The sequence below is a fragment of the Bos grunniens genome, chromosome 14 (genome assembly GCF_055505025.1).
Source record: "Bos grunniens cultivar Pamir isolate PY7600 chromosome 14, Bosgru_T2T1.0, whole genome shotgun sequence".
Lineage (NCBI taxonomy): Eukaryota > Metazoa > Chordata > Mammalia > Artiodactyla > Bovidae > Bos > Bos grunniens.
This window is the reverse complement of record NC_141178.1, coordinates 19,206,458-19,234,147: the sequence shown is the minus strand read 5'-3', so window position 1 is coordinate 19,234,147 and position 27,690 is coordinate 19,206,458.

Genomic DNA, 27,690 nt, shown 5'->3' with positions numbered 1-27,690 from the left:
TGGCCACTACTGTAACACAAGCTGTGTCTGTGACCCATTTTAACTGCAGCTGGTCGTGTGTGTCAGAGTCAAATCTGGGCAAATGTGGTGACTGTTTTTAGAATCCAGTTCCACTTGGATGTTTGGTACCAGGTTTCTCTCTGTTGCTGTTGTTCAGTCGCCAAGTTGTGTCCAACTCTTTGCGACCCCAAGGACTGCAGCATGCCAGGCTTCCCTGTCCCTCACCATCTCTTGGAGTTTGCCCACGTACATCCGTTGAATCGGTGATGCCATTCAACCATCTCATTCTCTGTCAGTTTCTCTCTGGTGCGTGGTTACTAAAGCTCCATTACCTCCAACCTGGAAGAGACCATGTGTCTCTCCTGTTCAGAGTCAGAACAGGTAACATCAATCAGATGCAAGGAAGGATTTGACTTTGTAGCCACAGGCACCTTTTGAGTCCTGAACATGGATGTAAATAAGCTCCACACAAGGCATCTCCAAAGTGGAAGAAAATTAAGCTCCTGGACACGTGGCCAGGAGTGACACTGGACATGGCGGTTGGTAATTTACGATTGTAAAGGTTAAACAAGAACAAGCAAATGTGGGAAAGCACTGTACAGCTTTAGTGACTATAATATTTGCCATGGTTCCAAGTTTTCATTGGTTTTTATTTTTTTTATAGTCACCTGCAGAGAGAGAATGCAAATCTTATTTTAAAAACTTATCATGTGACTCTATTTACTTAGATTTCCTTTAAATTGTAAAACACTCACTAAATCTTAAGAATGGCTTCCTGCAAAATATTCTAGGTAAAGACAAACAGGGAGCTTAATTTTATTGATGTTGTAAAATAGGCAACTTAAAAGTACTTACTGTTATAGTGGAGGATAAATGGTTCCAAGAGCAGCATAAAATGGGAAGACTCAACTAACAAAGTCTATTCCCATATTTATATAATTATAATTTTATAAGCAAGGTAGAAATGTCAGCAAATTGTACTGCAATTAGGTCTTTATTAATTTTAAAATGTGAAAGAAATATGTGGCTGCTGGTGTTTCTGGAGCTGAGCTTAATCAAATTAATACTAAAATCTCACTATTTCTAATTGCCATAAAATAAAGTTGTTGGCACGCTGTCATTGCCAGATTTCCTTGTAAGGAGAGCTCTGGTAGCAAATAGTTTACAGTCTCATTCTTAGAAATTCCAGGCAGGGGACTTCCCTGGTGGCCCAGCGGCTAAGACTCTCGGCTCCCAATGCAGAGGACCCACGTTCAATCGCTGGTTGAACCTAGGGACCTAGATTCCACGTGCCAAAGCTAAGAGTTCACAAGCCACAACTAAAGATCCTTCATGCTGCAGATAAGCCCTGGTGCAGCCAAATAAATAAATGTTTAAAAAGAAAGGAAGAAATTCTAGGCATTTACCTGACCTAGATGTTTACTAAATCCTTCAGGAACTTCCTTGGGAGGAAACCAGGGGGCTGGGCGGGGGAGATGGGGCAGGGACTGAAAAGTGGAATAAAATTTCCTTTAAAACATGTGAAAATGGATCATGACATAGATCAAAGGTCACATTTGTTTTCAAGTTTAAACAGTTGCTAATTTCCTAATCTGAATTTTTAAAAAAAAAAATATAATTAACCATCAGAATCCTACAGTTCCTCTTAAATATTATTTCTGCCAGATTTCTTTGAAAAAGCCTAATAAGTAACCAATTTCTATTGAACTGAATTTCCATATTCACAAAAGAATTACTAGAAGTTGTTTATAAATCACTTTAGCCTTCCACAGAGAACTTTTATTATTAAAATAGTAGGCATGGCTATATACCACATAGCGTCATAAATACAGCCACAATTGTCTCAGAGTTTTTGGATAATCCTGATTCAAGTCATTTTATTTTTTCCACTGAGGGAAATTGGTTAAATGTGTAGCTCAATGAGGTTTAAATTTTATGAGCTTTCTTTTTCATTAAAACCAAATTCAGAGAAATTAACAAGAATACTTGGTGAGACCACATGTGTTAGTTTTGAGTCTGGAAATACTGTCATGGTGGCTACAAACTTTTTATTGAGAACTATACTACTAGAGCTGATGGGATCATTTTAATTTCTTCCAGTTTCTCTGAAAGAAAAGTTCTACCCCAGGTAGAAGGGACATGCCAAGTCTCCTTTGCAACTGGATGGCAAATATGACTTTAGCAGGATCGTATTCCCAGGTCATGAGATAAAGCCCCGGAGACAGGAGATGCCCAGGCTAAGGGACCCGAGGCACCAAGGTCCAGTTAAGGCGCCAAGCTAACCATTGGGCTGCCCTGTTGCCTCACCTGCCAAATGAGCCTGAAAATACCTTCCTCCCCCTTGAATTTTTGCAAGATCATATGTGATGTCTGTGAAGCTGTTCTGTTGTGAACTGAGCTGGGAGCCAGGTGCCCTGAACCCGAGGGCCCTAGAACCTGGACAGGAGCTTGGCTGAGATGCCTGTGTAGCTGAGCTGGGCTGTGAGTCCACAGGCACAGAAAGGCCGGGGTGCAGGGTGGCCCCTTGGCTGCAGGAGAATCTGGGATGGCAGTGCAGGGCTCAGCACTGCACCTCATGGCTGAGGGCCTGCTGCCTCTGCTCAGATCCCAAGATCTGGAGTGAGCTGTGTGTCCCTTGAACTACAAACTTGACCTTGGCTATTGTGGGGGAAATGCTCTGTGGGACCCGCAGGAATAGCACCCGGGGCTATGAACTATAAGGTACTAAGGTGCCCCCTCCTCTTCTTTCATAAGTTCACATTAATGAATTTAAAAAGTAATTAATAGCATTCCTCCTCTTTCTCCATCCACCCTCTCCCCAGTTCTCATCCCTGCCTTTAAGAACCCACTTCCCATCTTCCTGGGGAGAAAGCTCTCTCTGTTGACTGAGGAAGATCACAAGAAACATTGCAAAATGTTCCCAGTTAACACCCTGAGCTCTCTTTATAAAGGAAAGGAAATTTCGTGATCAGCCCCAGATTCGATGAGTCACCAGCATACACCTGTGTACAGTTAAAACTTCCTCTCATCCAACCAACTGTGGATCCATACGTACATGTAGTATGTAGCAGTTGGCTGAACACAGTGTAGCCTTGGATACCAGGAAACCCAACTTTCTCAGTCTCATTGCTAAGGCAACGGGATGGTGTGGGTGCGGGTTGCCCTGCATATGTGTCTCCATGCCGTGCTGCCAGCAGGGGTACCTGGGACGGGGTCGGGGAGAGATGTGTCCATCTCTCCAAGGCTTCCTCTGAAAAGGCCACAGGAACAACACAATACCCTATGTCACCAGTGGCCAGGAAGATTCTAAGGGGAACCCTACAACACACTCCTAGAGGGTGCAAGGCAGTCAGGAGGAAGGTTGTGGGGAGGCACAGATGGTGAGCCAAGGTGGGATGAAGGACAGGGATGCTGGTGAACTGGGGAGTCTGGGGTAGTGGAGGACAGAAGCTATCTTGTGAGGTGAAGGCTGGGTCCAGAATATCACTGGCACAGAATGAGAACATCCGGAACGAAGTCCCAGCCACAAAATTCACGCCAGCCATTATGCGTGTTAACCTGGTTAATCCTATAATGAACCCCCAGTGTGTGGTTGAAAGGTAAAACTGAAGGTTTTTAGAATATTCTAAAAACCAGATAGGAGACAAAAGTATTAAAAGGAGAAAGCACCCACCTCTGCCCACTACTAGTTTGATCAGAGAGCCCATGTTTACTCTGTCTGCATCAGATATGACCCGCAGAGCCCGACATCCCCTGCAGGTGCAGGAAGGGGACTGCCCTCACTCTCCTTCAGGGCCCGGCATGCAGAGTCACTCTCATGTACCCTCAAACCAGACAGTGTCTCCGGTCTTCACGGCCTTGAACCATCTGTCTCCAACCTGTTATTTACCACTAGTATTATTTTGTTAAGATCTATAACTTTTTCTAAGATAAAGGAAGTTCACTAGTGGCACAGTGGATAAGAAACCACTTGTCAATGCAGGGGACACAGGTTCGATCCCTGTTCTGGGAAGATTCTGCATGCAGGGGAGCGACTAAGTCCATGCACCACAGCTACTGAGCCCATGCTCTAGAGCCCCAGAGTTGCATCTACTGAGCCTGTGTACTGCAACTGCTGAAGCCTGAGGGCCTAGAGCATGCACCCGGAAACAAGAGAAGCCACTGCAACGAGAAACCCATGCACCTCACTACCACTCGCTGCACCTAGAGAAAGCCCGCCCAAAGTAGCAAAGACCTAGCACAGCCAAACATAAATAAAACAAATTTTAAAAATAGAATCTAAAAATAAATTAAAAAATTTTAAGATATAGGAAGTTCACAAAGACACACAGGCAGTGGGTCATTGAAGTAATCATTAACGAAAAATTCATAAAATTTTGGATACAGTGGTAGGTCAACCAAGGAACAGATAGATGGGAAGGCTTGTCTAGGAAAAATCTAAACTGAAGATGTGTGCGCTTGCGTGCTTAGTCGCTAAGCAAAGAGTCGTGTCGGACTCTTTTCGACCCCATGGACTGCAGCCCACCAGGCTCTTCTGTTCATGGGATTCTCCATGCAAGAATACTGGAATGGGTAGCCATGCCCTCCTCCAGGGGATCTTCCCAACTCAGGGATCAAATCCAGGTCTCCCGCATTACAGGTGGATTCTTTACCATCTGAACCACCAGGGAAGCCCAAACTGAAAATAGTTGCTAAAATTAAACCCAAAATCTAGATCGGAGCTTTGTAGCTACCAAGACTAATCCAGTAACCCAGTGATGTTGTGATGATCTCACAGACACTAAAGATGTCAGTCACTGCGCCTTATGCCTACTAACTCTGCAGAGGATACTGTCTGTGTCCAGGGCCCTTACTACCCTCTCGAGCCCACTGTCACTCATGTCCACAGCCGACAAGATGAAGGGAATGCTTCCACAAACTGGCATCTTTTCAGGTAGCAATTACCTTCTGAGGCCCAACCACGTGCCAAGCTCTGTGTTCTGGGGACACAGTGGTGAATGAGAGCATCAAGTCTCTTTCCTTTCAACGTTTATAACTCACAGGGAAGAAAACTCTGAAAAAGAATTCCCTTTTGACCTAGCAGGATTGGATGAACTGGACCAATCAGAGTCTTCTCTCAGAACCAGGGGGTTAGACACTGACCAGGCGAGCCAGGCAGCTGAGAGAGCATGGAGGCCTGGGGCTGAGAAGGTGCCACCACTGTAAAGTCAAAAAATTCTAAGTCAAGCCATCATACATCGGGGACCACCTGTACACTAAACGTCTTAGTCCATTTGGGCAGCTATAACAAAATACTACAGACCAGGTGGCTTATAAGCAGCAGAAATTTACTACTTGAAGTTCAAGGTCATGGTGCTGGCATGGTTGTATTTGGCGAAGGAAAAACCCCTTCTTGGGTTATAGATTGCCTGCTTCTCACTGTGTCCTCACATGGTGGGAGATGCCAGGGATCTCGCTGAAGACTCTTGTAAAAGCACTAATCCCGGTCAGTAGAGCTCTGCCCTCATGAACTAAGCAGGGCCTACCTTCTAATACCATCATCTTTGGAAGCTAGGATTGCGTCGTATGAATTTCGGGGTGGGTGGTGGACATAAACATTCAAACTGTAGCACTATACGACCTCTCAAGCCTAATATGGTGAATGTCCCTTGTTTGGGCCCTCCAGCATTCATTTGTTCTCTCCTGGTACTTAAATAGAGCACTGATTTATCAGTTCCTTCTCCAGTCCCATCCTTTGCTCTGGGTGGAATGGTGAAGCATGTGACCTAAGTCTAGACCAATCAGAGAACGCCATTCCCTAAGCCCAGAGACTGGACCCAATCAGAGTCCATGAGATTCACTGGTGACCATTGCAGGGACTTCTGGGTAAGAGACCACTTTATCTGGTGGACTTGGAGTTGGAGGAATGTGAGGAGCAACTGCAGCCATGTCGCGGTGCTGTGGAGCTAAAGGATAAAGTCAACACTTAGGGCTGCTGCTGCTGCTGCTAAGTCGCTTCAGTTGTGTCCGACTCTGTGCGACCCCATAGACGGCAGCCCACCAGGCTCCCCCGTCCCTAGGATTCTCCAGGCAAGAGCACTGGAGTGGGCTGCCATGTCCTTCTCCAATGCATGAAAAGTGACAAGTGAAAGTGAAGTCGCTCAGTCGTGTCCGACTCTTAGCGACCCCATGGAACTGCAGCCTACCAGACTCCTCCGCCCATGGGATTTTCCAGGCAAGAGTACTGGAGTGGGTTGCCATTGCCTTCTCCAACACATAGAGCAGTAGAGCTAAAAGATGGGGAGAATACCTGGGCCCTGATTACAGTGTTTGAGGTCCTCTCAAAGTTGTGCCTGGAACCAAACTCTTCTGAACTTTAGGTGATACAAGAAATTTCCTTTTTGTTCAAGCCAGGCTTTGTTTCTAATTTTTGTTCTGTTTGTCTGTTGCCATAGGCAAGTGAAATACCCCTAAATAAAATAATATAGCTTATCTGAGTTTGGGATGAGACGCCGAAGTGAAGATAAATATTGGTAAGCAAGTAAGGTCACACATGTTTGGATAGCCTGATTGAAATGTGGAGGGGCTTGGGCGAGAGGTACAAGTTATGTGGATTTAGTAGTGATCAATCAAAATAAGGCATAAGTGAAGTGCTCATAGCTTTCTTGTTTTCCACATGGTTAAACATTTTGTGATTTTTGTATACTATTGCAGAAATATATAATTGGACTTTTTATTTAATAATTTATACAACTGGCTTAATTTCTTTGCACAGTTCTATCATATTTCCAAAACTCTAAAGAGAGGAATATGCCACTCACACACACACACACACACACACACACACACACACTTTACCCGCTGCCCCACACTGTAGATTCTGTTGAGGCACATTTTATTTTCCCTTTCTTTGTCAAGCATCCACAGCAGAAAAGTTCTCTACATGTGTGCAGCTTTGTCTCCAGACCTGAGCCCATTTGACTGGTTGGCCCATCACTAACCACTATCCTCTCCTCCCTCTTAAGGATCCTTCTGGCAACAGGACAGATTCTCTGACTGTCCCCAACTATGCCATTTTCAGCTTTACTTTCCCTTTTCATTTTATACAACCACTGTATATGTGGTTTCATCTTCCTCGGGTTTATATCTGTTTTTCAAAGTGGATTTAGAAGAACACGAGTCCTAGGAGGTGTTTCTCACAAACAGAGCTTGAAAACTAATTTGGAAAATAATGCACGCCACAACCTCCCTTAGAGATTTGCAGTATACACTTTTCATTTCAAAGCTCTGAGAGGTCCTACAATTTATATTTTATCGAGCCCACCTTCTCTCCTATTTTACTAGCAAGGGATTCTTTTTAATGTTGTGTTAACTCCCAACAGTCTTCAGAAAAAGTATTCCACAGAGCATGGTTCAAGAAATGCTGATTTAAAATAGAGTAGAACTTGATCAATGAATTACAAGCAAATCTTTTGACTCTATTATTATTATAAGAATGGAACTTCAAATAATTTGAAGCAGATTAGGAATGTTCTTTTACCTTCTGCTTTGATGAAAGCAGATGCTTTATATGTGCAAATGATATGAATTCATCATTTTCATTCTTTTTCTTAAATCACACAGCTCCAAGTGTTCTTCATGCAATAACCATGCTTCTTGCCAAGGAAGATGAAGACTGAGAAATGTCCTTGGATTTGCTCTTAGGTAATATGGATGCTGCAAAGAGGAACAGGGGTAATAACTAAAAATAAGCAGCTGAGGTAGGGCACAGCTGGGAAACTGGTTAAACCTACAACAAAGGCAAGGGCACTGCTAACAGAGGTGCTGTGGTCGCCTCTGTTACTGCTTCCCCTCCCCAGAGGTCAGAGGAATATGGAGCTGAGCGACTGTGGGAGACAGAGGTGGTGGAGTTTTCAAGATGGCAGTCACAATGGACATCATTTCTTGTTCCCAGTGTGAAATCACAAAACATGGGCATTATATTTTGAGCACTGTGTATGCCAGGTTATAGTGCTAAGAGTTTTTTTAAGGGGCCAAGAGTTTAATATGGGTTTCCCAGGTGGCGTTAGTGGTAAAGAACCCACCTGCCAATGCAGGAGACTTTGTCTATAAAAGAGAAAGCGCACATCACTAAAGAGAACAAATTGTCTTCAAATTCTCCTGGGGTTTAGGAGTACTCTCTACATAAAACTGAGGTACTAGCTGGAAGTGGTTTCTTATTTACTTATTGAGGTGACTCTCAATAGGGGACTCTCCTGTTTCCCACGCTGGGTCTCCGTTGGGTGATTGATGGTTCAGAGGTCTTTCTAACCTAGATTGACTGGTTGTCTCCTTAGCTAGTTGGAACAGAGAAGATCTTACTACTGAGTCTACTGAGTACTTTCTGCTTTGTCTGTCCATCCTGCTCTGAGCCCTGGTGGGTTGTCCCACACAAGCTGTAAAAACGGGTTTGTTTCTAGCTGGGTTCAGCGACAAGGAGGTACTGGCAGGATACTGAGGGAGAGAGAAGGGAAGTGATGGAGGAGCATTTATTCCCAGGGTCTGATACTCCCTCCCTTCCGATCTTGTGGACCAGTTGTGTTCTTCCAACCCGGCCATAGCTCCTGTGAGGGTGGCCTCCCCACACAGCCTCCACTCCCCTCCACCCGTTTTCTGGGTTCTGTAAACCCCTTTCATGGTTATACTGGCAGTAGCCCCATCCCGCTGCTGTCTCCCTTGTCCTTAACCCTTGAACCCTGCCAATAGCTTTGTAAAAACCTGTCAAGGGACTTCCCTGGCGGTCCAGTAAGACTTTGCCTTCCAAGACAGGGGATGCAGATTCAATCCCTGGTCAGTCAGCTAAGATCCCACGTGCCTCATGACCAAACACCCAAAACAGAAAATAGACACAATATAATAACAAACTGGATTAGACTCTTGAGAGTCCCTTGGACTGCAAGGAGATCCAACCAGGCCATCCTAAAGGAAATTAGTCCTGAATATTCATTGGAAGGACTGATGTTGAAGCTGAAACTCCAATACTTTGGCCACCTGATGTGAAGAGCTGACTCCTTTGAAAAGACCTTGATGCTGGGAAAGACTGAAGATGGGAGGAGAAGGGGACGACAGAGGATGAGATGGTTGGATGGCATCACCAACTCAATGGACATGAGTTTAAGTAAACTCTGGGAGTTGGTGATGGACAGGAGGCCTGGCATGCTGCAGTCCATGGGGTTGCAAAGAGTCGGATACGACTGAGTGACTGAACTGAACTGAATAACAAATTCAATAAAGACTTTAAAAATGGCCCTCTGAATTTAATGCATTAATGGTTCTCCATACATCCTGATGCCCCAGATAGTCTCATGAATATTTATTCCCCTTGTCATCATTCTTGGGCTTCCCAGGTTGCACTAGTGGTAAAGAACCCACCTGTCAATGGCGACGTGGACTCCATCCCCGGGTTGGGAAGATCCCCTGGAGGAGGGCGTGGCAACCTACTCTAGTAGTCTTGCCTGGAGAATCCCACAGACAGAGAAGCCTGGCGGGCTACAGTCCATAGGGTGTCAGAGTTAGACACGACTGGAGTGACTGAGCATGCACGTCATCATTCTTCACCCAGAGTTTAAGGAATGAACCATCAATCTGGTGCTGTCAGAGATTTTATGTGCAACGCTTCTTAGTGAGAAGCAATCAGACGGGTTCCCTCTAACCAGGATCCTGAAACTCTTAAAGCATCATTATTAGTTCAGAGGATTTTAAGAATAGTATCGTATTTTCATTTTGCTTGATTCTTCCTTACGTCTTCAAGTTAAGAAATCCCCCTGACCTACCCCTGGTGGCTGCTGGTATAAGTTGCCAAGCCTGAGCCCCCAGAGGTTCCCCGCTGTTAAAGCTGAATGATTCAGGCTCCACAGCAGAGAAGAAATTCAGAGGTCAAATCCATGCACCATTTTCCGCCCATGGGTCTGTGGGTGAGCAGAATGACAAAAGCTTCTCGTGCCCTGTCCCCACCCCTCTTTGTACTGGTTCCCAGGTCAGGGTTAACATCCTGAAATCAAAGCCAAATGTCCTTTCTGAGACGGGGCTAGAACAGACTTTCACAGTCTGAGATCTCGTGGATTGTGGCTTGTACCCCAAACTTTGCTTGTCTAAACAAAGTGCTTCTTTTTGAAGCACTTTGAAATGAGTGATCATGACACATGATGTTAACCTTACAGGGCAGTGCTGTCTCAGAATAGCTGGTTCTCTCTAACAAACTTAAACTTTCAAAGGAATACAGGTAACACCTATATGGGAAAATGGATCAGAGAGCTATGGGTCACTGGGGCTGAGCAGAGCTAAAATTCCTATCTTTTAGGAGACAAGAAGTGAAGTGATTTGCCCCTAAATTATACAGCCTTGTTTCATGGAAAAATGGAAACTAGAACTCTGGATTTCAAGTCCAGGACTCTTTCACAACATTCACCAAACAAATAGTGAGATACACGGGGAATCCATTGAAAACATCACTGGAAGTCCCAGGGTTAGCTCTTTTATTCTTGCAGCTCCTACTTTCACTTTTCACTTTCATGCATTGGAGAAGGAAATGGCAACCCACTCCAGTATTCTTGCCTGGAGAATCCCAGGGACGGAGGAGCCTAGTGGGTTGCCATCTATGGGGTTGCACAGAGTCGGACACGACTGAAGTGACTTAGCATTCATAATCTAACTCTGACCATCTGATTAATATGTATGTCTCTCAATAGCATTGAATCATATATATTACCATATGCAAAATAGCCAGTGGGAGTTTGATGTATGATGCAGGGAACCCAAAGCCGGTGCTCTGTGACAACCTGGAGGGATAGGGTGGGGAGGGGGTTCAGGAAGGAGGGGATACGTATACTTGTGGCCGATTCATGTTTATGTTTGGCAAAAGCCTTCACAATATTGTAATTATCCTCCAATTAAATAAAATATATGTATATACATGTCTCTCTATCAAAGAGTTTAGCCAGCAAAAGAACTAAGTTTTAAGAGTGTGTCAGATGGGGCTCCCCTGGTAGTTTAGCTGGTAAAGAATTTGCCTGCAATGCAGGAGACGTGGGTTCGGGAAAATCCGCTAGAGAAGGGAAGGGCTACCCACTTCAGTATTCTTGGGCTTCTCTTCCCTGGCGGCTCAGTTGGTAAAGAATCTGCCTGCAATGCAGGAGAACTGGATTTGATTCCTGGTTTGGGAAGATCCCCTGGAGAAGGGAAAGGCCACCCATTCCAGTATTCTGGCCTGGAGAATTCCATAGACTGTATAGTCCTGGGACTGTAAAGAGTTGGACATGACTGAGCGACTTTTACTTTCAGATGATTTAACAAAATATACAAATTTCAATAATGCAAAATAGACAAATAATGCAATATAAACCACACTTTCATGGCCCCAGATATCTTGACCCAGAGCTGTTAATGTTTAGACAGAATCCAATTCAAGAGGGCAGGGATTGTATTGGTCTTTTACATGTCTTCATGGAGTCAGATAGGGTGCCTATAATATAATTAGCACTCAGTAAATATTTGTTGTGTAGAGGAATATTGACACAAAATTTAGAAGTAGTTTTTATTATACAAAAGACATAAGGATATTCTTGGTATTATACAATAATTATCTGACTTTTTTCACCTTCAAATGCCTTTATATGTCATAGCTGACCTCAGGAGATATTTTCTTCTGACTTTAACTATTACTGTGTTTACATTCTATTACAAATTCCATAAGGTTAAGGGCTTTTTCTGTATTATTCACTTCTGTACCCCCATGAGTGAGCCCAAGGCTTGGTGAAGAGTAAGCACTCCATAAATATTAGCTGTTGTGTTTCTTTTTTACAACCCAATGACAGCATTTGCCAACTGGCAATTTTGTGATTGTCAAAAAGATTTGCAGCTCTTACCTGCTTTCAAGACTCTGTACCTAGCTTAACTCTTAAGATGCCAATGAAATACAAGTTGCCTAACTTTGAGCCAGACATGCACTTATAGTTTTTATAAATACAATAATAAAGTGCCAGTGAGAGTACCATAGTCCTTGGCTATGGGGCCTAGGAAACAAGAGTTCCATAAGTACTCAGTGGACATGAACCTGAGCAAACTCTGGGAGACAGTGAAGGACAGGGAAGCCTGGCATGCTGCAGTCCCCAGGGTCGCAAAGAGTCAGACATAACTTAGTGACTGAACGAAAATAACAAAGCACTTAAAAAGTCAACAAATCTGCTTCTCAATAACAGAAAGAAATAACTTTGGCAGCTCTCTCACCAATTCTACTTTCTCACCTAGGAGAAAGTGTTTTCTAAGTATTTGTTCTTTTGAGGGCCTACAGATGGTAATGCCTTAAAAACCTTTTTAATACTAGTAACACACTGCATGATCCTAACCAAACTCCAAATGCAATCAATTGACTAGACTTGGAAGCTCAGATGCTCAAGAAAGTACACGCTAAGTGCTTGTCAATTACATTGTGAAATAGGAGGAAAAGATGTGAATGGAAAAGCCTCTCCAAATAAAGTGATCACATGGAGGAAAGTACTGTGATGGGAAGGAACAAGGTTTGCTTGGGTGACATGAAATAGACCAGTATAAATACAACAGTTCTTTAACAAGAGATAAGATGGGTGTGTGGCTTGGGCTCATGAATTCCTATCGAAGACCTTAAATGGAATATAATTTAGCTAGTTATTGTTGTGTAACAAATCACCATAAAACTCAGTGACTTAAAACAATAAGCACTTACTTTTGCCCATGATAATAATTGTGCCACAAAGTGCTTTTTGTCTTGGCTGAGCTCACTCATAGTGGATTGGGTGAGCACCTCTGCTAATCTTGGCTGGTTTCTCACATCTGTTTGGTAATTGGCTGGCTACTGGCTTGTGCAAGAAAGAGTTAATGTTGTGGGCTTGATATTTCTGTTTAGAAGGACCTGCTCGCAGAGCAGCCCCTTGGCTGAGAACTTGGTTTTTGGAGTGCCCCTCATGTTATTAACTGTATTAGTCTTCTATTGCAGATGCAGTGTTAGTGCTAGCAGCTCAGTTGTGTCTGCCTCTTGCGATCCCATGGACTATAGCCCACCAGGTTCCTCTGTCCATTGAATTCTCGTAGGGGTTGCCATTCCCTTCTCTAGAGGATCTCCCCAACCCAGGGATTAAACCTGGGTCTCCTGAATTGCAGGCAGATTCTTTACCATCTGAGTCATCAGGGAAGCCCCAGACGTAACAAATTGCAAAAGTATAGTGGCTCAACACAACACGTTTTTCTTATCTTACAGTTCTGGAGGTCAGAAGTCTAAAATAGGTCAGCAGGACTGTATTCTTTCAGAGGCTCTAGACAGTAATCCATGTCCTTGCCTTTTCAAACTTCAGAAACCATCTGCACTCCTTGGCTCTGACCGCTTCTCCTCCATCTTCAAAGCAACTTCAAATCTCTTTCTCTCTCTCTTTGACTCTGATCCTAGATATTCTGGGAAAATCTTCCTATCTCAAGGTTCTTAGTCACATACACAATATCCCTTTTGCCATGTGTGGCACCAGAATAAGAGGTTCTGGGCATTAGGACATAAACATATTCAGGTGCTTCTGGCTCACTTACTGATGATGGAGAATATGATGAATGAATAAGCAGGAAATTCTAGAGATACAGTTAGAAAGCTATGGGCAATTGTTCAGGGATACAATAATCAGTGACTGGTGTATCAGACAGAAAAACAAGTTATCTATTTGCAACTGATGAAACAGTGAGTTAACCAAGACTAGTTTGGTAGAGCTTGTGGTATTTATACTTAGTCACTCAAATATTTATTGAATGTGTACTACATGGTAGGAGTACAACAGTGAATAAATAGACATGTCTCAATACCATGGAGATTACCTTCTGGTTGGGTATTTCTAAGAAGGGAACATTTCAGCTGAGCCCTAAAGAATTAGGAAGAGGCAGTCTTACACAAGAGAAGGGGGGTTCCATGGAGAGAAAATGGCATGCACAAACCCTGGATGAATGTGGTCCTCTGTAAGTGCAGTCGAAGTCCAGTGTGACTGAGATTCCCCTGGTGGTCCAGTGGCTAAGACTCCACACTCCCAGTGCAGGGGGTCTGGGTTCAATCCCCAGTCAGGGAACTAGATCCCACATGCAGCAACTAAGAGCTCGCATGCTGCAACTACAGATCCTGCATGCCACAACTGAGACCCACTTCGGCCAAATAAAAAAATAAAAATAAACATTAAAAAAAAAATCCATTGTGGCTGGAGTGTAGAGACTGAGGGCAAGGGTGCACCTAATGTGGAAAGGAAGGTAAACATGTTGGTCCACAGGGCAGGATTTTTCTGGTCACAATAACAAGTCTAGATTTCATCCTAAGTATAATAAGAAGTCACTGGAAGATTTTATGTCTTCAAAATGATAACTAGTGTTGAGAGGCAAGGGTGGAAGTGAGAAAATTAGAGACTTGCTACTCATGTGGTCCACAGATCAGCAGCACAAACTGACTTGAGAGTTGGTTGGGAATGCAGAATATTGGTCCCTCCCCAAGCCTGGAATCAGAATCTGCATTCTAACAAGATTCCCAAGTGATTCATTTGCACATTAAAGTTTGAGAAGCTCTAAGTTGGAAGACCATGGTAGCTTGGCCTAACAAAGTGGCTGGGAGATGGAAAAGTAGAAGGGATATCTTACACATAGTCACAGGCATGCAGAATTTCCCCTAGAATTAAAAGCTGGTATCAGGAGGATAGGGCTTCCCGGGCAGTGTTAGTGGTAAGGAACCTACCTGCCAAGGCAGGAGACGTAAGAGACATGGTTCGATCCCTGGGTTGGGAAGATCCCCTGGAGGAGGGCATGGCCACCCACTCCAGTATTCTTGCCTGGAGAATCCCATGGATAGAGAAGCCTGGCGGGCTACAGGCCATAAGGTTACAAAGAGTCAGACACAACTGAAGTGACTGACACACACACATGCATGCACGCACACATAAGGAGGACAATGTTCAAAACAAAGAGAAATGTAAGTTACATGCAGGCACGGAATCTTAAGTGTTCTGTGTCAGAGATGTTTTCAGGCAAAAGTCCAGTACCCTGGAGAGCTCCCATAAACCAACGGTTTTCTAAAGATGAAAGTCTAAGGGTCTATACAGAGAGCCTTTTAAACTCAAAACCTTGAAGTCATCCTTGACTGTATTTTTATGATGAAGCTCTAATGATAACCGGATTAAGTTCTCTGATACGTGGAACTCAACTTCAATGCCCAAAGAACTCTCTGTTCCACACGATAGAACAACCATGTGTCTGCTCTCTCTTGTGTATTCCAGTGAGGTTATAATCCTGAAGGAGGCCAAAAGCCTGAGATGAGGTGGAGGTGAGAGGGAGGCACCTTTTTGAATGTCATTTTCCCTCAAGGATCCCCTCTCTCCTGGGTTCAGGGATTTAACTCCAAAATAGAAACCATTAGAGCACTAACTGTAGTGATAATTCTGAAAATGGAAAAAGGCCAGATTTGGGGGAGCCTATGAAGGAAAAATTAGTGGAACTTGGTGAAGGGCAGAGGTAGAGTGAGTGTAAAGTATCAGGACCCTTGATTACTGCCAGGGTCCGCCTATTGCTCTTGTCTGTCCTGCCCAGAATTGTGTGTAGCAGTATACAAAATTCCAGTAAAATCTCACTGACCCAAAGAGATACCAATCATGTTACTTCCACTAAAATGATTACAGTGAAAGACAAGTGTAAGTGAGGACGTGGAACAACTGTAACTTCATATAGTGCTGGTAGGAATGTAAAAGGGCTTCCCACGTGGAACTAACGGTAAAGAACCCGCCTGCCAATGCAGGAGACATAAGAGATGTGGGTTTGATCCCTAGGTCAGGAAGATTCCCTGGAGGAGGGCATGGCAACCCACTCCAGTATCCTTGCCTGAAAAATCCCATGGACAGAGGAGCCCAGAGGGTTACAGTCCATGGGGTCAAAGGGTCGGACACAACTGAAGTGACTTAGCACAGCACAGCGTGCAGGAATGTAAAATGGTAAAACCATGATTTACAGAGGTCTGACAGTTTCTTCTGAAGTTAAACAGACACTTACTGTGTGACCCAGCAATTCTACTCTTAGGTAAAAGATACTTCCTCAAAAAGACTTTTGCAGGGATCTTTAAAGCAGCTTTATTCATAACAGCCAAAAACTAGAAACCACTCAAGATGTCCCTCAACAAGGGAAGAGACACACAAATTACAGTACATTTGCACAATGGAATATTACTCAACAATAAAAAATAGCAGATACACACAAAAACAAGAATAAATCTCAAAAACATTATGGATAAACAAGTTGTGGTACATTTATATAATGAAATATTAGTCAGCAATTAAAATAAGCTATGGATACATGCAACAAGAAAAAATCTCAAAAACAAGAATCCAGACACACAAAAAAGTAGATCAAAAAAGGGTACACTGCCTGATTCCATTTATATGAAATTCCAGAAAACAAAACAAAACCTAACTGATGATTTCAGAAGATAAGAAAATTGCTGCCTAGTGGGTGGGGCGGGAATTGAAGGGAACAGGTGACAACTTTTGGGGTGACAGAAATGTTCTATATGTTATTTGGGGAGTTGGTTAGATATAAGTGTACGTGTATTAGTTGCTCAGTTGTGTCCGACTCTTTGCAACCCCATGGACGATAGCCCACCAGGCTCCTCTGTCCATGGAAAGTTCTCCAGGCCAGAATACTGGAGTGGGTTGCCATTTCCTTCTCCAGGGGATCTTCCTGGCCCAGGGATTGAACCCAGATCTCCTGCATTGCAGGCAGCTGCTTTACCGTCTGAGACACTTTACTGTCTGGTTGCTGCCGCTGCTGCTGCTGCTAAGTCACTTCAGTCATGTCCGACTCTGTGCGACCCCATAGCCGGCAGCCCACCAGGCTCCCCCATCCCTGGGATTCTCCAGGCAAGAACACTGGAGTGGGTTGCCATTTCCTTCTGTAATGCATGAAAGTGAAAAGTGGAAGTGAAGCCACTCAGTCGTGTCCGACTCTTCGCCACCCCATGGACTGCAGCCTACCAGGCTCCTCCGCCCATGGGATTTTCCAGGCAAAAGTACTGGAGTGGGGTGCCACTGCCTTCTCCATTACTGCCTGGTTAGATATACACATTTGAAAGAGCTCATCCCATTGTACACTGAAGATCTCTAAGTATTACTGTATATAAATTTTACCTGGATGAAACTAAAATTTTAATTAGCAACAAAAATTCCATTATCCTCAGTCCAAGGACACATATACTTCTATCTGCTGGATTGTTTCACTAGAGAAAAATCTGTGAGGGATACTCAACAATCTTTGTGGTCTGGAAAGAATGTGGCAGAGGGGCCGGCAGTTTGCCCAAACGGCTGATGCAAAGCTCAAGACAACTGGGCTTAACGAAATCTTTCATGCAGGCTTAGAACGATGCCAGTATAACGTGTGACCATGAAATCGCAACAGCCCCACTGGAGCCTGTGTGTCATTAGAAATCCCATGCAGACTGGACCAGCAGCTCCCTCTAAGCCACAAGAGCCTGAGGAATTGCTCAGCTGTTCTTTCAGGCAGTTTCAATTTCAGTGGCAACTGGGTGAGGGGAAAAACCTCAGGTTTTCAGTGTGGCAGAAACTCAGTCCAGTATAAAGGGCCCTGAAAGAGGAGCCCACAGAGAAGATGACAGAATAGTAAAGCCCATGCTCCCAGATCTTCTCTTCAATATCTATCACCAGTTTAGTCCCAATTCTGGTTGAGCTATCACACGAAGTGATTAATTCAACCAACACGTGGAAAGTGTTTGCTATGAATTAGGTGTCGCACCACATACTTGGAATGTAGTTAAAAGACAAATCTGATCCTTTAAAACTCAGAATGGGTACTTGTATGGCCATAACTGGACTTCCCATGTGGCACTAGTGGTAAAGAACCAGGCTGCCAATGAAGGAGATGTAAGAGACATGGGTTCGATCCCTGGGTCGGGAAGATTCCCTGGAGAAGGGCATGACAAGCCACTCCAGTATTCATGCCATGGGCATAACTGAATCACTTTGCTGTACATCTGTAACTAACATATCATTGTTTTTTTGTGTGTGTGTGTGGTTTTGCTATACACTGACATGAATCCACCATGGGTGTACATGTGTTCACCATGTCACAAAGAGCTGGACACGACTGAGCAACCAACAGGGTCATCAGCGTTCTTGGGCTGGGTCTTATGTTCTTTCCAATGCATGATGAAGATGTTTATAAAACAGGTACATATCTTTTCTCTACTATAAATGTATTGACATCTTGGGTCTGAAGAATGTTGGGACTCATGAGCACAGAACTGATGGGGAAGGAAAGGAATTGGGGCCAGGCTGTACTCAGTTCTCAGGGAGACATTCAGTTTGGTACCTTACACTATCTGACTGAACACAGGGAGCAGGCTTGTCCCAGAGAGGCTATCCATGTGCACAGTGATGTGATCTGATGGACAGATCTGATGGATGGATGCTGGATGTTTTACCAGGCAGGTAGTTGGAAGTTAATTAACTTCCATCCACTATCCATTGACAACGTAATTCATAAGTCCCTGATCTACAGGTGAGAGCCACAGGAGTCCCAACAAGACAGGGAGAGCATCAGAGTCCCAGCCAATTAGGAGCATGTTCAGAGCAGCTCTCCACATCTCTGTCCAAGTTCTTGGTCAAAAGCAACAGATCCCGATTCTAGCTCCCTTAAGCAAAAAATAATTTATTAAAAACACAGGTGGTTCACAAGTCTATGGAAAATGTGAGAACATTCAGCCCTCAGAGGGGAGAGGAATTGGGGCAATTCTGAGAATTCAGGTGGCAAGAACAAAGGGAAAAATCTCTTGCCAGTGTCAACTTCAACAGTTTTCTCTCCTTTTCTCTTCTCAACCAAGATTCCGTTTCCGAGAGAGAGAGAGACTGATGATGTAGCTCGGGCCACTCACCTTCACTTTGGCAGATGATGGACAGAGTGCCTTGAATAATAGTCCCCAGAAAAATGCATGCACTGAGTGAAGAGTTGGTTTCTCAAAGGAAAATCAGAATGCTGCTAATCTGTTTCTAGATGTAATATGGATGCTTAGTAGGCAAAAAAAAGCTTGGGTGACCACTACTGGATTTATAGGAAACTGATGAGTTAGACAGGAAACCAACAAGGAGACAGTCAGAGAACGTAGCAGCAAGTAGAGCTCTTTAAAGCCCAGAACTCACCACAACACACCAACTCCATGTAAATAGCAGCAAATATCTTTCTATTACAGACCCCACTAGATTCTAAACTAAGTTTATGAGCTATTTTTTGCCTTACTCCAAAAGAGGCTCAGGAATTGGAAGAATTTGAGAGATGCAGATAGAACGATAATAACATTAGCCATAACATCTTGAAGAAGCTGAGAAAAACAGGAGCTGATCAGAAGGAAGTAAATGTAGTCTTCAGCTCACCCTATTTTGTAGAAATAGATAATAGAATTAAAGATAATTCTAGATAATAGAATAAGAAGATAATATAAGAATTAAATTACTTGGACTTAAATAATTAGGCTGCTTATGTTACAGAAATACATGATGAAATACCTTTGAAGAACACAGAAAGCAAAAATAGCTGAAAATATTTAGTATCAGATAAACAATGTCATCAGAGAAAAATAATCTATTGATTTAAAATATGTACCATGTTGTATCATTTAGAATGCTTTAGACTGTAAGCAATAGGAAACCTCAACTTACTCTGGAAACAAGAAAAAAGTTAATATGATTCTAAACAAGGTAAACAGAACTAGGGCAAGCTCCAGGAATAGTAAAATTACTGATTCAATGATACCATTATGGTTTAGATCAGCAGTTCCTAAAACTTTTGGTCTTAGGATCCCTTTACACTGGTTATATGGGTTATATTTATTAATATTTGTTGTAGTAGAAACTAAAACTGAGGAATATTCAATGTTGTTTTCGAAGAAGTACATGGGAGACATTTGGTCTTAAACAGATACTTTGTTACAAAGGGGAAAAGTATTTTAATAGCCTTTTCATAAAATTGTTGATGTTCTTTAATAGAACACTCAAACTTAAGACCAATTTCCTGAAGATTAGTTATAGTGTGGATCTGCTGCTGCTGCTAAGTCACTTCAGTCGTGTCTGACTCTGTGCGACCCCATAGACGGCAGCCCACCAGGCTTCCCCGTCCCTGGGATTCTCCAGGCAAGAACACTGGAGTGGGTTGCCATTTCCTTCTCCAATGCATGAAAGTGAAAAGTGAAAGTGAAGTCGCTCAGTTGTGTCCAACCCTCAGCGACCCCATGGACTGCAGCCTTCCAGGCTCCTCCTTCCATGGGATTTTCCAGGCAAGAGTACTGGAGTGGGGTGCCACTGCCTTCTCCAGTGTGGATCTGAAACAATATCAAAAGCTTTTTATATTCTATCATATAGTATTAATACCCATTGGTCTATATCTTACATCTTGAATGGATCTTTGCACGCTAAGTAGCTTGAGCCATGTCCGACTCTTCGCAACCCCATGGACTGTAGTCCACCAGGCTCCTCTGTCCGTGGGATTCTCTAGGCAAGAATACTGGAGTGGGTTGCCATGCCTTCCTCCAGGGAATCTTCCTGACCCAGAGATTGAACCCACATCTCTTATGGCTCCTGAATTGGAGATGGGTTCTTTACCACTAGCACCACCTGGGAATCCCAAATGGATCTTTATCCTATGTATAATTTTGTAAAGTCATTGGTCATTTCAAAAATATTAGTTCACTGAGTTATGCACGTCTTTGAAATATTGACACATTTCATTATACTATGTCAAAATCATCAGATTAGTTAATATCACCACTGGTCTTAGAAAAGTCTTTAAATATTGAGAAACTATCAGTAAATACTGGGATGCTGTCAAGTACATGAGCAAATTTTCCAAAATTCTAATTTTGTTCAAAAGCTTGACCTTATCACTGACAACAAATACTATCCATTGCTTTCCCTGAAGTGGTTCAGTTTGTTCAAATTGCAGATAACATCTACCAAATATTCAAGTATAAGTAACCACAGTTTATTAATCATTTTTTCAAGTAAAAAAGAGCTGAAATAACTCACGGTAACCCAACAATCACACAAGTGCTTTCCCTCAAGGTGATCGTCATATGCAGAAAAAAGATTTATGAATACTTGCCAGTTTTTTCATACAGATATCAAAAAATGTGTATTCAAGGGTCAATTTTTTTAACTTTTTATTTTATATTGGAGTATAGCTGATTAACAGTCTTGTGATAGTTTCAGGTGAGCAGCAAAGGGATTCAGCCACACCTATACGTGTATGCGTTCTCCCCCAAACTCCCCTCCCCTGCAGGCTGCCACATAACATTGAGCAGAGTTCCATGTGCTATATAGTAGGTTCAAGGACAAAATTTTAGTAGGATTAAAATTATTTTACTTCATTAAGGACAGTAAGGGAATTCCCTGGTGGTCCAAGTGGCTAGTACTTGGCACTTTGCTGATGGCCCAGGGTTCAATCCCTGGTAGATGAACTCAGATCCCATAAGCTGTGCCGCATGGCCAAAAATAAAGACATTTATGCAACTGTTGGGTTTTTTTTGTTGCTTTTTCTCCTCCCTGCAACTAAATGGTGGAATGCAAGAATACATCAATACCACTATGGTGTGTATAGTAAGTGCCACTGACTTGACTGGCACTAAAGCACCAGCAGTTTTATCCATCAATGTTTATGCATCATCCCTGCCAACCAAAATGAGATACTACTTCAGGCCCCGAAGTATGGTTATAATCAAAAAATTGGAAAATAATAAGTATCAGTGAGAATATAGAGACACTAGAACCCTCCCACGTTGCTGGTGGAATGGTAGGTTAAGCAATTGGTTTCTAGGTGAAGTGGTGTGGGGTAAGCCATCCCAGATAAGCCAGCACTCTAACTTGGCTGTGCCAGAAACCACTTACAGCACAAAGAGAAAAGTGGTAGATGTGTAAAACAGTTTGGCTGCTGTGGAAAACAGTTTGGCAGTTCTTCAAAAAGTTAAACACAGAATTACCACGTGACCCAGAAATTCCATTCCCAATTGTATACCCCAAAGAATTGAAGAAAACAGGTGTTCAAACAAAAACTTGTACACAGATTTCATAACTACACTATTCACAGTTGCCAAAAGGTGGGCACCACTCAAATGTCCACCAACCAATGCATGGATAAACGACATATGGCAGGTCCATGCAATGGAATATTATCCAGCCATAAAAAGGAATGAAGTTCTGATACATATTACAACATAAGTGAACCCTGCAAACGTTAAAGTGAAAGAAGCCAGACACAAAAGGACGCATATTGCATGAATTCCACTCATATAAACTGTCCAGAACAGACAAAACAGAAACAGAAGGCAGATGAGTGATGGTCAGGGGCTGGGGGAGGGGGAAATGAAGGCTGACTGCTTAACAAGGACAGGATTTCCTTCGGGGATGATAAAACCTTCTGAGACTAGATAATGATGCTGACTGCACAACACGGTGAATGTACCAGAAGCCACTGAACTGTACACTTTAAAATGGTTCAATGGTGAATTTCATGTTATATGATGTTGTGTTTTTTTAACCACAATTCAAAGAAAAAAAAAAGTCCTTCCTAAGGTTGTATAATAACAAATAAGTCCCAGAGACAGTTTAGCAAGTGAACTAGCATAGGGCTGTAAGTCTATAGTCCTGTCACTATTTTAGAAAGTAACATGTCAACTACAAATTGGCACTTACCAAGAGCATTGCCAGTGACTGAACAACAAAGGTGTATGCCATCTGCCTCTGTGGAGACTGAACCCCACGCTGCTATAGCTGTTGCCTTCAACAACCCCTGAGGGAGTTCAGGGGCGTGAGGCACTCTGTGCCCCAGGGAATCTAGTGGGACAGATCTTCAGATAGGTGGATGTCTTTAGGAACAGATTTTATGATCTCAATCCTTCAGTTCAGTTCAGTTCAGTCGATCAGTCGTGTCCAACTCTTTGCGACCCCATGAACCGCAGCACGCCAGGCCTCCCTGTACATCACCAACTCCAGGAGTTCACTCAAACTCATGTTCATTGAGTCAGTGATGCCATCCAGCCATCTCATCCTCTGTCATCCCCTTCTCCTCCTGCCCCCAATCCCTCCCAGCATCAGAGTCTTTTCCAATGAGTCAACTCTTCAAATGAGGTGGCCAAAGTACTGGAGTTTCAGCTTTAGCATCATTCCTTCCAAAGAAATCCCAGGGCTGATCTCCTTCAGAATGGACTGCTTGGATCTCCTTGCAGTCCAAGGGACTCTCAAGAGTCTTCTCCAACACCACAGTTCAAAAACATCAATTCTTTGGCGCTCAGCCTTCTTCACAGTCCAACTCTCACATCCATACATGACCACTGGAAAAACCATAGCCTTGACTACACAGACCTTTGTTGGCAAAGTAATGTCTCTGCTTTTGAATATGCTATCTAGGTTGGTCATAACTTTCCTTCCAAGGAGTAAGTGTCTTTTAATTTCATGGCTGCAGTCACCATCTGCAGTGATTTTTGAGCCTAGAAAAATAAAGTCTGACACTGTTTCCACTGTTTCCCCATCTATTTCCTATGAAGTGATGGGACCGGATGCCATGGTCTTCGTTTTCTGAATGTTGAGCTTTAAGCCAACTTTTTCACTCTCCACTTTCACTTTCATTAAGAGGCTTTTGAGTTCCTCTTCACTTTCTGCCATAAGGGTGGTGTCATCTGCATATCTGAGGTTATTGATATTTCTCCCTGCAATCTTGATTCCAGCTTGTATTTCTTCCAGTCCAGCATTTCTCATGATGTACTCTGCATAGAAGTTAAATAAGCAGGGGGACAATATACAGCCTTGATGTACTCCTTTTCCTATTTGGAACCAGTCTATTGTTCCATGTCCAGTTCTAACTGTTGCTTCCTGATCTGCATACAGGTTTCTCAAGAGGCAGGTCAGGTGGTCTGGTATTCCCACCTGTTTCAGAATTTTCCATAATTTATTGTGATCCACACAGTCAAAGGCTTTGGCATAGTCAATAAAGCAGAAACAGATGTTTTTCTGAAACTCTTGCTTTTTCCATGATCCAGTGGATGTTGGCAATTTGATCTCTGGTACCTCTGCCTTTTCTAAAACCAGCTTGAACCGTGAGAAGTTCACGGTTCACATATTGCTGAAGCCTGGCTTGGAGAATTTTGAGCATTACTTTATTTATTTTTATTTATTTTTTTTTTTTTGAGCATTACTTTACTAGCGTGTGAGATGAGTGCAATTGTGCAGTAGTTCGACCATTCTTTGGTATTGCCTTTCTTTGGGATTGGAATGAAAACTGACCTTTTCCAGCTCTGTGGCCACTGCTGAGTTTTCCACATCTGCTGACATATTGAGTGCAGCACTTTCACAGCATCATCTTTCAGCATCATCTCAATCCTTGCATCTCTTCATATCTAGAGAACCACTAAATCCTGTCATCGTGATATCAGATCCTCTTGACTAACTTCTTAAAAAGCCTTTTGTAAAACGAGTGCTTCATGGTATTGAACTCCCTTTAACCAAAACCTTATATATTGTCTTTCCCCCACTGCCGCTTTGGAGCAGACTCTCAGAGCTATCTGAAATGCTGCCTCCCGGGCTGCAGTTCTCATTTTGCCCCAAATAAAACTTAACTCACAACTCTCAAGTTGTACATCTTTTTTTTAGTCAACAAACAAAATCCTAAAGACACTACCAGAGGTCTACTAGAGCTCATCAAGGAATTCGGAAAAGTTGCAGGATACAAAATTAATATACAGACATCTGTAGCATTTCTCTACACTAACAACAAAGTACCAGAAAGAGAAATTACAAAAATAGAAAGAAACACAGTGCACTAGGTTCGATCCCTACCAGGAAAGCAGTATACTGACAGAGCCACAGGCTTCTACTAAACTTGACTGAGAAATCCATGAGACAGAGTGACACAGCTGTCTTTGTATGCACAAACATATTGACTGAAAAAACCAAGCAACACCACGCTGGAAAAGGAGATGCAGCAAATCAAAGCACATCAAAGCACACAGATATCACAGTTAAAACACACTTTGAAAATATTCTCATTTTAGCCACTTTTTTAAAAAATGGAAGTTCCAGAAAAGTTATGACCTGCTTAAGGGAACATGGCTGGTTAGTGGAAGAACGTGGCCCCGAGAGAACAAACATCCTGTGTCTTTCCACCTCCTGATCTTCACAGTCAGGTCAAATCCCTAAATATCTTTTAGAACTGCTGTGATCTGAAAGCTTGTTAAGCCAGGGATGACGTATTTTCCCTGCATGTCCCCTCAAAGCCACATTCAAAGAGAAGCCTACTATCTACCCTTTTACAGGAGCTCTTATCTTTGTGCTTTAAATGCTGGTTTGTGTCATAGCCAAGTTAGATTGCTGGCTTATCTGGGACAACTCGCCCCACCACTTACCCAGAAACCAGTCACCAAACCTAGCAATCCTCACTTTGGCATGTCTGGTGAACTTGAGTGCGCCTCTCTTCCCGTCATGATGCCTTAACCTTCCACTTGGACTACTTCGGATATCTCCTAAGTACCCAGAGTTACCTATGGCTGCATCCAACACTGACTCCAAAGGCTCGTGAGACTTAGATGGGAACAGAGATTGTTCCCTTGCAAAGGGTGAAGAATCTGGGCCTGGTTCCAGATTTACAGCGGCCATGAAAATAAGCTGTAAATTAGCTTAAAAGACTCTGACCCCAACAATGGCAACTATGACAAAGTCTTGGTACTTTATTCCTTCAGATGCACAGAGAACAATTTCGACTTCGTGTTACAAACAACACTGAATTCTCTGGTTTCCTTGGCAACCTGCAGTTCTGCCCTCAGTAACAGTCAAAGACTAGAGGCTCCCATTTGCTTCTAGCTCTAAAAATTCTCATTCTATGAATATCTGGAGGTTTAGAGAGCCTACCAAAGGGAGACTGATGCAAAAGTCTTAAACTTAACTCTTAAGCTATTAAGCTTAAACTACTAAACTTAAACGACTAAAATAGAAGCAGGGACAAAGATGGCTGCTGCTTTGACTGGTAGAGGTAATCTCTTGGAATTCAGGGAAAAGACAGACCGTGTTTCTCCATAGGCAGAACAGGGTTATCAACAGCAATCCTAAGTTAACTGAACTTCAAATTATGCTTCACTCATTCTGTTAACTAAGGCAGAGTAATGAGTACATATTGTTGAAAGTCTTCTTTCTAGAATGGCTGCAAACGATAAATTTCAGGAATTTGTCATGTTTCCGAGAAAACCTCCCTCTAGCACCACTCTCCACTAATGCTTGATGAGCTCTTACTGTTTGCGCCGTCAGGGGCACCAGCTTGAAGCACAGGCATTCAGACCACAGAGCCGAGGGTCACCCTGGATCTGATCTAGCCCCATCTGGAGGGACACTGGGGAGAAGTAGGAAAAACGTCAAAGAGCAAATAACCCCAGGGGTGGAGGAGGGGGAAGTTGGTAAAGCAGAAGATGTGTTGAGAACATGACTGACCATGAGCTGATAATTACTGAAGCTGCATGCTGAGTTTAGGGGTTTATTATGTTATTCTATTTCAGCATATGTTGGAAATTTTTTCTGTTAAAAATTCTCTAGTAGCTCAGTGGTTAAGGTTCTGCTTTCCAACGCAGGGGACACAGGTTCAATCCCTGGTCGGGGAACTAAGATCCCACATGTTGAGGAGTAACTAAGTCTAGTGGAGGTAAGCAGAGAATCCAGAGTACCCCCAACGAAAACCCAGTGCAGCAAAAGGTGTGTGTGTGTGTGTGTGTGTGTAAGGGGTGAAGAGAACTGAGAAGTCCCTGGCTTCCCTTGTCTCTCTGCTCTCCACCACTCCATGCTCCAGCCATAGGAACATTCAGCCCCTCAGAATCCCATACTGAATACCCAGGCAGTCACGTGCTCAAACTTCCACTCAGAAGCCCATTTTCTCCATTCTCTCTTCCTTATCTTAGCTGACTCCTACTAAACCTTTGAGCCCAGCTGGGCTTAAACAAACAGCATTTGCTCTGGGAGGCCTTCCCTGACACCTCTAGACCAAGCCCGGGCCCTGTTTGGGGACCCCCACGGCACCTTATCATAGCACCATTACAATCTGTTGTAATTGCTGCCCTCGTTAATTGTCTGACTTTTCCGGCTAAGCTACAAGCTCTGTGCACAGACTGTGTTTCTGTCTCTTTACCTGTTTTATCCCCAGAGCCCAGCACACATTAGACACTCAGTAAACATTCACAGAGTTGACTCATTGGAAAAGACTCTGATGGTGGGAGGGATTGGGGGCAGGAGGAGAAGGGGACGACAGAGGATGAGATGGCTGGATGGCATCACCGACTTGATGGACGTGAGTTTGAGTGAACTCCGGGAGATGGTGATGGACAGGGAGGCCTGGTGTGCTGCGATTCATGGGGTCGCAAAGAGTCGGACACAACTGAGCAACTGAACTGAACTGAACTGAAACATTCACAGAATGAGTGAATAAAAAAAATTCTGCAGTCTCTAACAGAGCGGCTGGCACAAACATGGCCTCATGTAGGGTCTAACGGGGCTTCCCTGGTGGCTCAGATGGTAAAGAATCTGCCTGAAATGCAGAAGACCTGGGTTCAGTCCTTGGGTTGGGAAGATCCCCTGGAGGAGGGCATGGCAACGCAATCTAGTATCCTTG